Genomic DNA, 13355 nt, shown 5'->3' with positions numbered 1-13355 from the left:
GCCTTGTTACTTATTCTCATTTCACAGTTTCTTTTTTAACTTCTCACTTGGTGTTTCCTGAACAGTATCATATCCATTAAATTGCATCGCAATGCGGCCTATACACTTGATATGTCTATGATGAATAATTGCTATACTTATGCATTCACCAGTTTTTACAACTCAGCAAAACCATACAGTTGTTTTCATGTTTCACGGATTAAAAGAGGTGAGGTAAGTTTCATACAGTTGCTAGCACTTCTCTACAAAGCTGTGTTACTTTTCATGTACTTCTGTACATTAGCACAAAACCCATAGATAAAACATGCCTTCTTCCACTTCCCTGAACTGCATATCCAGCACAAAGTCCGTATTTAATGTGTGCCACAAACGTGGGTCTATTCACTGTGCTGTGCTGACATGTGATCTGTGATAAGAAGCAGGGACACACACTGAATGTATGTCGACGTTCAGCTGTCCAGGCAGTGCCATGTGTGAGCATCTGCTTATGTCTGAGTGCCTGAATGAATCCAGGCTTTTCAGCTGTTAATGTGAAGCTGTGTATGAGAGATTAGCTCCAAAACCACTACAGGCAACTATTATCTAACAGATGCCCATGTTACTGTACGCAACACTTTACACATGTAGTCTATAGGTTGATGACTCTGTTTTTCCTCTCGTCAACCATTGATGTAAAGTAATAATGACAGCAAACCATTTACAATAAATGAACACAATTAAAAGCTAAATTGGTTGAGATGATGGCAGCAGGAGTACTAAAGACAATTGAGGAGAACTGTGTTTAAGGACAGCAAAGTTCTAATGGCTAAAAAAACACTTTCATGAAACAATGTAGATGTGTTTGATTACTCTACACTCTGCAGCAGTCACAGCTAGAAAGGGGGCAGTAACAAAACAAAGCCAAATCTTAAGACTGGTTATCTGACAGCATTAATGCCATGTCATGACATACAGAGCTTAGAAAAACAATCTTTAGGAGATTGAGAAACACTGAGGAAAAAAGAGAGAAAAATGCAGACCTTTGAATGCGTGCCATCCATCTTTTGCAGAAAGAGCCGAGGCGCTCAGCAGAAACGCCCAATTCTTTAAAGGACTTAAAGGACATGTCAAATAAAATGCCAGAGCGGAGAAAGAGTCAACGAGCCAAACCAGTGCTAACAGTCCTTGGGGCCACGAGTGCTCCTACTAAGCTGTCCGATAAAGTGCACAGGCCTCAATGCAATGCAACCCCTTCACTGAGGTAGGGACAGAAGTTATTGCTCCTATTAAGCTCTGAAGCCAATGTTTAAGCACATAAATGTGCAATAACTGTCAGGGCTAGGCCTGTACGGTTGCTGGGTTCAAAGTGCTGCAGCCTGTCCATCCCATCCCAGAGCTGTAGTATGTGAGCTATACCCAGGGAGAAGCGCTTGAGACAATCCCTTATTGTTGGCTGTTTATGTGAGGCCCAAGCCAGTCCATGGGAGAAAGCATACAATAGCTGGTGTCAGAGCTGCTCCTCCCTCATGCAGGACATTGTCCTCACTGTACTCCGGACGCCATTCTTCACCCACTGAGACAAAGAAGAGTTTGACTCTGTAGCCATAAGGCACAGGGCCATGTAAAGATCACTCTTGTGAAGACTGCATACTCAGTTGTATCCTGAGGTGATTGGAAGTAGGTGGCGCTGCTCACTACAAAGGAATGAGCACTCTCCCTTTGCCCCTTGGCCAAGACTGACAAGGTGTTATTGCAGCACACAAGTGAGTGTGGTGTGTAGTGTGCACATGTTTGTGAGAGTGTGTGCTGCACAGCAGGAGACTGTCCTGGGGCTCAGATTAAGTCGTTGAGTGGATCCACTCCTGCGTTAGCCTCTCCATCTCCCTCCCTCTGTTTTTCCTTTCCATTCTCTCCCTCTCAATTTGAGACAATTGTTTGTCTTAATAGCTTAACTATTGCTTCCATCACTCCAGTTTCGCTGTAGCTGGGACCGTGACTAGGCAGGCTTGATCTGCACTCTGTTCTCTGTGGATGAGTATATCTGAGGTTTCTGAAAAAAATATCATAATTTGTTACATCCTCACATCCATTGTTACAAACTAACCAGTGCAAATGATTACTGATTATGTATTTCGTGAAATATGATCCCACCACTGACAGCAACTAAAGCAAACACACTCAAACATAATTGTAAAAATCCAAATGTGAATAAAGAAATAAAGTATAAACAATAATGTGACTCATACAGTTGGTTACAGCTTAGCGTTATATCACATTATATTCACCACATGCTGGTCTTAACTGATAACTGATGTTATTGATAGGTTGAGATTTGAGATTCAGTTTGGGGCAACCCACACTTTGGTCAGTTATGGGAGTAATAGGTGTGGGAACAATGAAGAGACTGTTTGACCAGAAAAGTTCAACTGGTTATTTGTGAACAAAACTATGAGGAAAAAAGGAAACATTCCCCATTTTAGGGGTAATGGGAGCACAGGATGAGCTGCCTGGTCCTCAGAAACTGCCTGCTATCCACTGTGTTTGCCTTGTTCACAGCTGGAGACCAACTGGCAGTCAGGCACATACTTGGTGCTCACAGACAGTGGAAAAAAAGGCCTGAGACGTTGAGGAAGGTAGGGCTAGAATAAAAATAAGAGAGAGAGAGAAGAAGACAGCTGCATACAAACCAGGTCTAGAAGTAAGCACAGCTCAGAGCTCAGCGTGGTCTCTCAGAAACCAGCCAACACACAGACACATGCATAGCCATATCACACATGCATACACACGGACTACAGTTCAGGTTGACTGCGTTCATCTCCCTGCTGTTTCCTCCTTCTGCTTCTGCTCTAAAACACATATCCTCGCTGACTCCCTTAACCCCAAAACTGCAGCCTCCACAAAACAAACCCCTGTGAGTGACTTCTGCAAGGGCCTACCCGTCACCCTCCTTTTCTCATTTGCAGTCTGTTTGCTGGATGTGTAACGCTCCCACAGGAGAACTAATCTTGTTGACAACTAGACTGAGAAACATCACTTTCACCCCCAAGGGAAGAGGGCGGTTCAGGTCAGCATTCTCACAGACACACAGCGGCACGTGTACAGAGGCGCTAACACTGGACACTCACACCTTCAGTGACACATCTTGACACAAACCTCACACTAAAACACTGTGAATGACGCAACAACAAGCAAATACACAATGGCCGAATGGGCCTTGAAAGCCATGTTTCATTCTAGTCTTGGGGGAAAAGCAAACTTGACACCTTAACAGAATTTAGCAAAATTAAACAAATAAGCAGGTCATTCTAGGAGGAGGATGCAATCTTCGAAACATCCCTCTGACTAGTGCACACTGGTGCTGTGTCCTTGGGCAAGACATTTCGCTTAGTGTGGTTGTGTGTGTATGAGTGTTAGCAAGTGGTTAGTGGTGGTTGGAGGGGCCAATGGAATTGACTGGCAGCCTTGTTTCAACTATATATAGTTTATTACACTGATCATGGGCCATTGTCACAATATTATGAGAAATTACAAACCAGGCATCATGCTAGAAGCATGCTATCTAGGTGGTTGCCAAATGAGCTCTATAACCTAGGTTATTAACTATAAATAACCAGTTGAAAGGGGGAGTTTGTGAATGTTTATAAGCATGTGTATTTGTGGTTGCTATGGAGACGGTGGGAAACGATCAGATAAATGTCACAGTAGCTAATGAAGCTGCAGCGATGCCCCAGTGCTCAGCTAGCTCTGTGCTAACGAGCAACCGCGTGCTGCCACCTGCTAATGAGAGCACACACACGGCATGCTAGCGCACAATTGGAAGTGAAAAACTGGAGGAACAGAATTTCCTTCTTTTTCTCTAAATGGTTAAATGGACTAAAATAAAACACTATTTTATTGAATCAAAACATTAAAATTGCAACTGGCTTTATAAAGAATGTAGAAAATGTGATGTTAAAGCTCTGCTCCAGTATATTCATTTATATCAACTCACAACTGTAACATAAAAAGAAGTTATAATTTAAGCTATTTCTTTGTCCTAGAACTTTACACCAAACACATACTTTAAATTTAAGAAAAAAACATAAAATGGTGCAATTTTATTTCAGTATCCATGTGTTAAGACATAAATATTGATTAACACTTCAAACAATATTCTTTCTTCCTCGACAGAACTGTTCCTGGAATTATCTCTCTAAGATGTTTTCTTCATCCTGACCTGGTGTCTCCTTTCAAGTGTGTGTGCGGATGATAGAGGGGAAAGCGGGGGGAGAGAATTAGAGCATCTTAAAGCCTCAACACCAGATTGGTCAAATCCAGGCAGCAGCAACAGCAGTCGCAGCAAAATTCCTCTCTAATCTTTAGCACACTTCCTCTCTTCCTACCTCCTCACCTCCTTGTTTCCTGTTGCTATGGGAACACCAGTGTTGATGGGGCATGGTGGGCAGGGTGACTGAGGGTGCCATGGCAGGGGGCTTGGGGGAGCTTTCTCTGCCCATGATAGTGGAACAAACACATTTCCTTACTTCTTTGTCCTTGGTGTTTCTAGTACTTTTAGCTTATGCTGTCCTCTTCATCACATCCCATTCCTCACACTCCCATCTTTCATGTTTGTGGCCCTAATGAGGAACAGCTTGTTTTTGTGGTTCGAGTGTTTGCGTGTGTGTGTGTGATAGAATGGCAGTGGCTCAGGCAGTCTGGCGTTGCGCTGTTGTTGGGTTCTGCCAAAAGTCATCATCTGACTCGCCGATGGGGATGATGATGGCCCATTTGACTAATACGTCTCCATAAAATGCTCCAACAATGTCGATCCAGTGAACAGGAGACAATAAGGCCTAATACCGATGTGTGCAAAGACAGTGTACTAGTTCACCATAGGGCACAAGGATGGACACGAAATCCTTTACCCTAAGAGCTCTGGTGCCACATCTTAACAATCCACGGTATCAATATGCTGCAGTCCTATCAGACTGTGTGCTGTGTGCACTTCTCTCTTCCCCTAAACATGTGACACAAGCATGAGCCTGTGGCACCTCTGCTTTGAGTGCCAAACTCAGACACTGACAGAGAGAAGTAAAGTGTAGTAATGGTTAAAAACCCTAAGTGGTCATAGTGGGGCCAACCCAGGGACAGAGAGTGCAGGGATACAGGCATCTACATATATATACATCCCTGCACCGTATGGTCTGGCAAAACATTTTAGCAATTACAGCACATGTTGATAAAATCTGTCACTTTGAGAGAAACAGTTTGGAGCTTTGTTTTTCAAACTTAGTAGTAGTAGCAGTAGTCTAAACAGTCTCATTGAATTAATGGAGCAAATCCATCCACTCCATCCATTCTCTCTCTCTAATCAATCTGAAGAACTGATGGTAAGTTGCTGAAGGCCATGTTTACCCTGAAGTAGGTTAGACTCACTGAATGTGAAAGAGTTGCATCATACAGCCCTGATACTGGAACATAGCTGACCCGGATTTTGGACTCTCACTTAAAACCAGTGGCTTTAACAACATATTTTTTGTTGTGGCCATTTTGTAGAGAAAGTGTTCCGCCAACAGCGCGACATGTAACACCTCCACCGCTGTGCGCGGCTTGAACAATAAATCTCCCCGGAGTGTTCATGCACATTGGTCGTGACACCTTTAAAGGGGGCACTGAGGAGAAAACCACAGGGTACAGTCTGAAAATGGCGTAATCAGGGCAGCACTAAGAGACAAAGACAAACAGAGCGAAGGCTGCTGGTAACAAAACAGCACTGATTTAAAATCATGACTGTATGTTTTATGAGTCTGCACGCAATTACATCTCATTGTGAGCAAATCTCTGCATCGTTTTTAGCACAAAGGGTTGAGAAGTTTGACAATTTGCAATATAGGCCGACTGTTGTTTGTGACTCCAACAAAACATTCAAAACAGATTGCTGAAATTGCCCACAGTGCTTGTTTTTCAAGTGTACTTCTATGGACTAAATAAAACAGCCCCTGACACTTTAATATACTATAGCTTTCAAAGAGAAGTCAGTGTCATTGAATTGAAGGAAAGCTAGAAGCAAAAGTAAAGAATTTAAAGATGGTGGTGATACAAAGCTTGAGGGTGCTTCTTTATTGGCTGGTATTGAAGTGCTCTCTTTGTGATCTGTGCAGAGCAAGTCAAGCCCTGTGTACTGTTGGCTTGGGCACATGTGTAAACTCTTGATCTTCTCACCATGGTTACGACCTAGCATGTTGGACCCCAGGCAGCATTTGAGTACAAAATACTGGGACATTTTGACCACACACCATTGACGTATGCCAGTCAACTGAAACAGATGATGAAAACAGTCTTTCTGATCTATTTGCTGAGATTTGTTTTCTCTTATTGTCTGTTACATGCAAAATTACAAATAATATCTTAACAAAATAACCATGTTTATTTGTGTTGCTTGTGGCTTTTCTTTCACACAGTCTGTTTACTAATTTTTATGATATTTTTGTGAACAATGGCAGACTGGCACACCCCATCACCTCTGCCCCAAAGCCGTGGTGGAAATATTCGTAGCAGAATTAAAGAAGGAATAAGTAAATGAACAAATTACTGAAGTTCATCACTGTATGAACCATGCTTTTATCTCCCTGTTGCCTTTTTATCCTTTGATAAACATCTCAATCCATTCCTTGTCTTTATTTTCCTCTATGATTTATTTGGCTCACCGTCAGCAATGAAAATACTCACACGCCCACCTTTCCAAAGAGCTCCAGTGTGCATGAAATACTCTTTTTTTGTTTTTTTTTTTAAATCCACAATGAGTTAAGTTTTATTTATTTTTCACAGGATTTCAAAGCAGTAGGATGCTCAATATGTCTCCTCAAAATGAGAAAGGTGCTGATGCTCACCACAATGTAATTATGCTTTTCATGGTTGTGCAGAGGGAGGGATGGGGTGGGGTGGGGAGCGATGGAAGCATTAGAGGATATTAAAGGGTCTGAGGTGTTCATTTGCCTTAGTTTTTGGGCTAAAAAAACATTCTACTGCATACTGAATATTGCTACATTATGAATGGGAAATATGTACCATTAAAAAGAAAAAAAAAACAACAGGTTTTAAATAGCTGACGGTTCTACAAAAATGCTGTGTTTCAAGCTGTACAAACTTGTGGGCATTTTGGTATGTTAAATGAGACTGGACCTAATTCTCAAAAACTACCCACACATTTGTACTTGCCTCTCCACTCAGTCACTAAGATTTGTAACTTTAACTTCTCTCTGCCCACCTTCCCACTGTCATTCATTCTAGGTCAAGATCTCTAGAGCAAAATCCAACCTGAATAGGTCTGTTCAACACTGTCTCAGAGGGGGGAGCCATATGCTGACATATTCTGAGAGAGAGAGAGAGAGAGAGAGAGAGAGAGACAGAGAGAGAGAGAGACAGAGAGAGAGAGAGAGAGAGAGAGAGAGAGAGAGAGAGAGAGAGACAGAGAGAGAGAGAGACAGAGAGAGAGAGAGAGAGAGAGAGAGAGAGAGCAGAGAGAGACAGAGAGAGAGAGAGAGAGAGAGAGAGAGAGAGAGAGAGAGAGAGAGAGAGAGAGAGAGAGAGAGAGAGAGACAGAGAGAGAGAGAGAGAGAGAGAGAGAGAGAGAGAGAGAGAGAGACAGAGAGAGAGAGAGAGAGAGAGAGAGAGAGAGAGAGAGAGAGAGAGAGAGAGAGACAGAGAGAGAGAGAGAGACAGAGAGAGAGAACAGGGAAGGCTTCATTATGCATGTGCCTGTGTGAGTGTGCATATGCTCAGTGTCTCTGGGAGCTTCCAGGCATAAACACAAACATTTGACCCACAAAGATCAGCCAGGGCCACAGCTGACACGTTTAGACCAAATCTGAGCCGTTTGACATTAACATCCACTGTATTTAATCTTTTGGTTTGTGATTTCCCATGTACACTATGTTAAGCTCTTAGTGGTGCCAAAAAACCCTCCTCTAGCTAATCAGAGAGTTCAATAAACTGAGTCTATAATCATAATTGATTCCATTTATTAAATATAGAAAGGGCATATCAATCAAAGCCTTTCAGTGGATAAATTAGCACCTTATCTACAGATATCTTTTTAGCACAGCCCTAGAGTTTCAAACATCTCCATTACCCTCTTTGACCAAGCCATTGTGATCTAGTGCTAAAAGTCTGAAGACTCCCAGGGTGATTATTGGGTAAAGGCAGTGACCGTGGAAAACCCCTCTGGTAGACAACTCAGTCAGTTGTTAGGAGCTGTGGGGCAGAGGTGTGGACAGGGCTGGTACAGGTGGGCCATCCCTCTTTACACTCTATACAAGCAAACACTTTAGCTGCGGTGTTAGCCACAGTTCAGTGATTCTGAATGGGGATGCTCTAACAGGTTGGCAATGCAGTCCCTGAGCCCATTGATCTATGCTGCTCACTAATAGCAGACAGCAGAGGCCCTGCTCTCTGGGGCTATTAGGATGCATGAGTGGAAACCATGCTAAATAGGACAATACACAGAGGTGTGCAAGGGTAAATACACTGCACTGTCAAGCTGATACAGACTGAGAAACAGTAAATAACATGACCTTGTTTGGTCAGTAGAATATTACATTCAGATTTATATTTTGTGTTAAAATGGGTGGTACATCTTTATTAGAGGAGCTATTTTAGGGCATGCATAATTGATGGATTGGGATATAAAACACCATTATTATAGTAATCATATAATACAACAATTCTACATTCACATAGTAAAAGAACAAAAAAGGCAAATAAAGTGGGACAGTCTGTTCATTATATCTCCCAGTCTCAAACGTTTACTCCACTCATTAAAAGTGGTAAGTCACTCTTAATACAAATTAAATATTGATCATAATTTTTAATAACTTCCTTGTTTACTTGGACACAGTGCATTGTTCATGCTGGTCACAGGGCTAAGAAGGCATGGGCCCGCTCCCATCTTTTCTAACTGGAATAGTTTTGGCATGAGAGGATGCTGTGATTTGAGTATTTGTAAAACCCACAGTCACAGCTGTTATTGTTTAGTCAACAAGATTTGGCGGGGAAGATAAATGCTGCTCTGTTATATTAGGCTTAATCTAGAGCACTTGTCTTTATCTCTCCATTGTAAAGCGCTCCTTATCTCATACTTGTTCTCAATAAGCTCCTTTTACCTGGTAAATCGTTGAGCCTAAGCGCTTTTGCTGTGTTTATCCAATTGTTAGATTTACTGCTTGAACTTTTAAGCTTTATCTCTGGTTAAATTTTGTCTAACAAAAAGAGTGGTATGTCATATATAAATCACTGAACATAGAGAGGAGAGATTCCATGTTGTCAACATTTATTTGAAAGAAGAATATACAGTAAAAACAATATCACAATCTATAAAATGTTAACCTGGAATTGCTCTGTATTTAAGAAAAATCCGTAACACAGTCTTTCATTGAGAAATATGCCTAGCTTTTTACCTTTTCCCACAAATATGTACTGAAGCGTAAGTAAATATAGGTTTATAAAATGTCCACATTTCATCAGATTATCAGATTAAATTACAGTTCTATTTTAAATGACTCCCACAGTCACTGTCAAGACTAATGCCAAAAATATTTTTGTGTTTCTGTGTGTGTTTCTTTGCCTGATTTCTCTCAAAAAACATTTGTGCATGGAACCCCTCATTCTGCATTGAAAACACACACAGACACACAGATAACACAGCAGATAAATGATGCGGCACAGGGTGCATCTCGCGCTCATCCCTGAGTAAATACATACACGAGTGGGAGTACGCAGGAGAGCGCACTTCTGCCGCTCAGAGCCCCCAGGACTTCAAATCATCCTGAGGCTCCTTCAAAATACACTTCACCATTTTTGTCGGCTTTCCAAACTCATTACTCCAGTGAAGCAAATCAAACAGGGCGCTAAACACAACTCCACAAGTGAAGTGAGCCACGTGAACACAAGTGCCAAGAAGAAATTAAGAATGACTGTGTTAATTAGTAAGATCAACATCTAATTAATAGTAGCCTACTGTAAAGCAATGGTTATGGTCAAGGATAGAGACCTGTGAGGACAGTTTTTATAGGCACAACCTTGTCAGAGGGTGTCCTCTCTGTATAGATCGTACAGAAAATCAATGAGTGTTTACAGTGCAATCACTGTTGATGATGTCAAAGTAATTACAGAACATATGCTATTATAGCTATAGCCATTAGCCACATAGCTCACATGGATAGGTCCCCGACTCCGAGGTCCCTGACCACACAGCCTCTTCACACAGAATGGATGATATAAAGGTCTTAACTAAGTACTCTCAATTGATGCAGTTGAGCTAAATAAAGACACATACATAAAATTATGTTTCACTGAATGCCTGAATTAGACCTCATGTCATGAATTAAACTCATACAAATATAGTATTTCATATTTTGCAGGCAGGTCAAAGTCCAAGTTACATTTGTTTACCATTTTCTTTTCACGCATAACATAATACATGCCATATAATTGACTTTGTCTCATTTCATGTTACCAGCTATACACTATGAGATTGTTACCTTAGACATCAATTATTAATAATACTGAATATGTTTTGGTCACAGTACTCACCCTCTAACAATTCCACACCTTCCACACCATATTCAGCTCTAAAGTGCAGATATCACCATAATAAGGAGAATTGGAGTCAAGATATCCTGCTCCTTCACCTGACAGCATGTGCATGAACACAGTATTTCCTGCCAACAGATCAATACTGTGGATCTATTCTGGTTTGTTAAGAGTAATGGGCATGGATTTGAACAGAGGAGCAAAGCTAACAGCCACTGATTTAGACTCTCCACACCGGACCCATTTACTTCTCAGCTCCCAGCTAACAGGTTCCTCCCGCCTCCCAAACACTTTGTCCTGGCATCACAGAGCTGTATGTGTCGGGAAGAAAAATGACCTCCATTATGTAATCTCTATAATGATTCCTTTTGAGAGGCAGAAGCTACAACAGTGAATTACACTAAACAACATTACTCTTGACTGATGCTTTTTGGTGTGCGTCAGTATGCTAGTATTTACGTGCAATTGTGTCCATGGACAAGTAGAGCTGATGACAGAGTGCTTTAAAGCTAGAGGCGAAAATATAACTTGTAATGGTACTTATACTAAAGCAATTTCCCCGAGGTGCTCTAACTTAAGTTTACAAAAATATGACAGCCCCATTCCCCTCTCCAGTCGCAGAATTGTGGTTGGCAGCAGGTAGCACCCTGGATAAAAATCTGTCATATCACTGTGCAAGTGTTTGTTGTGGCGATGACTGACTAAAAATGTTATTCCTATATTGTTTTTTTATACACTTATTTTCAAGTCCACTAAAGATTTTTTATTTTTATTCTTTTCAATTACTTGACTATATGCCTGTCACGATAACTAATTTTGAAGTACAATATTTTGAAATAGGTAACGATGGTATTGAAACTACTTTATGCCATTAATACAAAAACAATAACTAACAAGCAACTTCATTTTGGTGAACCATTTAAAAAAAAAATACAATATCATTAAAAGACATAAGATGCAACTAACCAATAGCAGAATTCACTAATAATTACTCTCAGAAGTTATTTATTCTACCATTGAGCCCCATAATATATTGTTCTAGTTTGTATATAATGAACAATAAGTCAGTATACTATATATCTGATAAATTCTTGATGAATACATCATCACAAACTTTCTTCAGGACAGTGAACTAGTGTTCAGGTGAGAGTGCAAAAGAAGAAACAAATAAAACAGAAGTTTAAACCCTGAGGATTTGTCAGACAATGTTTGGGGAAAAGAGAAAGCAGGGGAAAAGTGGTGCAGGACAATGCGAGTTGGCAGGGAGACTGAGAGATGGAGAGATTGATGGCATGTAATGATGAAACGGATGGAGGACGAGACAAGAGAGACGTGCACGTCAGAGGCCATTACTCATCTGTAGCTTTCCCTGCGCACACCACACAGACCACATATCACCCAAGGGTGCAGTGGCTACAGTCTGCCACCCACCATTCTCCTGCTCCCTTTCTTCTACTAGCCTTTACCTTTCTATTACCTTTACATTCACCCACAATAGGTATTTAAGGTGTCACTTTTGTTTTATGGTTCAAAGTCACTGCAACTAATAGCATGAGTGGAGGTGCATAAAAGGAGAAGTATTTTCATGATAAAATAATAAAATGTTATTATCAGTGATAAAAAATGAGATATTGGACCATAACAATGCTCTGGATAGTGCACAGCATGTTTTTGCACCAGGCTTGATAGACATATCTCCAAGTATTGCCTCCAAGTATTGCTCAAGGACCCTTCTCCCTAACTTCTTGAATGCCTCTGGAGAATTGAAAAATCTATTTGACATTCCTTTTCTTCAAAACTGTTTGGCCAATCCACGACACATCCGCAGTACTGGACTTAGTGTCTTCTTCACAATCTTCTACTGAGCAGCATTCATTAAACATCTGCTTAACATCCTACACACAGTTCTTAATACAATGCTCCGGTATGCTGAGCTGGAGAGTGTGGCTTCGTCTCTCCCTGTGGATGCTTCAAATGCATCAGTGCTAATCAGAGGGAGGCTCAGCTCATAGCGCTGGCCACTGCTGCATGCTAATCCTCCACAGATGAAGACATAAGACTAGCACAGGGTAAAACGAGCTAATACAACCTGCAGTTCTAACACACTCCCTGATTCCCCACACTACAGCTACCGCAAACTGGGCATTTGTTGTAAGAAGATATTTGACAGGAAGTCTAGCTACTGCAATGAAAAAAAAGTTTTAAAATGTCAGACTGGCCAAGTGGGATTTATTTGTCTGGGGCTCAGTTTGTGATATAAATGTAACCAACTCTTGTAGCTGCTGTACTGGGGCAGTAAAAGGACAAATACAAAGAGCATCCAACCAGTTTTACACATCTTAAACTGAAGCAATAAACATTTACATAATGGTCAAAAGACAGTGAGCAAAAAGAAAATACATTTGTGCAGATGATGAAGGGCTGAATCCATTTAGTCCCTTCCAACTTGACCATGATTTAGTAAAAAAGGATAGGTTGATGAATTTTCCCCTTGATGGTTGGAATATTCTTACTTTCACTGCAAATTCTTTCACCTCTTAATGCTTCTCTCCACAGTCCAAATGCTTATAAGTTTTCTTGTTTGTCTGACACTCTAATAAGATTTATGCCCAGAAAAATGTCTCATCAAGTGGCTGACCTCCTGACACAAACAGAATACAAAGGCTTGTGTATAGGTCTGGTGTTATTGTTATTGTATACTAGCTAAGGTGAGCCACAGTCACAGTCTTCTCATTAAAAGTAAAACCCGTGTAACTTTTCTCATTAGTCGCTGTCTTTTCAGCTCAGAGATCTTGTCCTCTTCTTGT

At 41.0% G+C, this 13355-nt stretch overlaps 1 protein-coding gene across 6 annotated transcripts in view; it reads right to left on the bottom strand.

The window, feature by feature from the left end:
* Positions 1-13355, bottom strand: part of celf2 (cugbp, Elav-like family member 2) — a 140785-nt gene that overhangs the window by 58345 nt on the left and 69085 nt on the right. The window lies entirely within an intron of this gene.

This window comes from Boleophthalmus pectinirostris, unplaced genomic scaffold (assembly GCF_026225935.1).
Source record: "Boleophthalmus pectinirostris isolate CB_2022bp ecotype Guang Dong unplaced genomic scaffold, ASM2622593v1 HiC_scaffold_18, whole genome shotgun sequence".
Taxonomy (NCBI): domain Eukaryota; kingdom Metazoa; phylum Chordata; class Actinopteri; order Gobiiformes; family Gobiidae; genus Boleophthalmus; species Boleophthalmus pectinirostris.
This window is presented reverse-complemented; position numbering and strand designations above follow the sequence as displayed.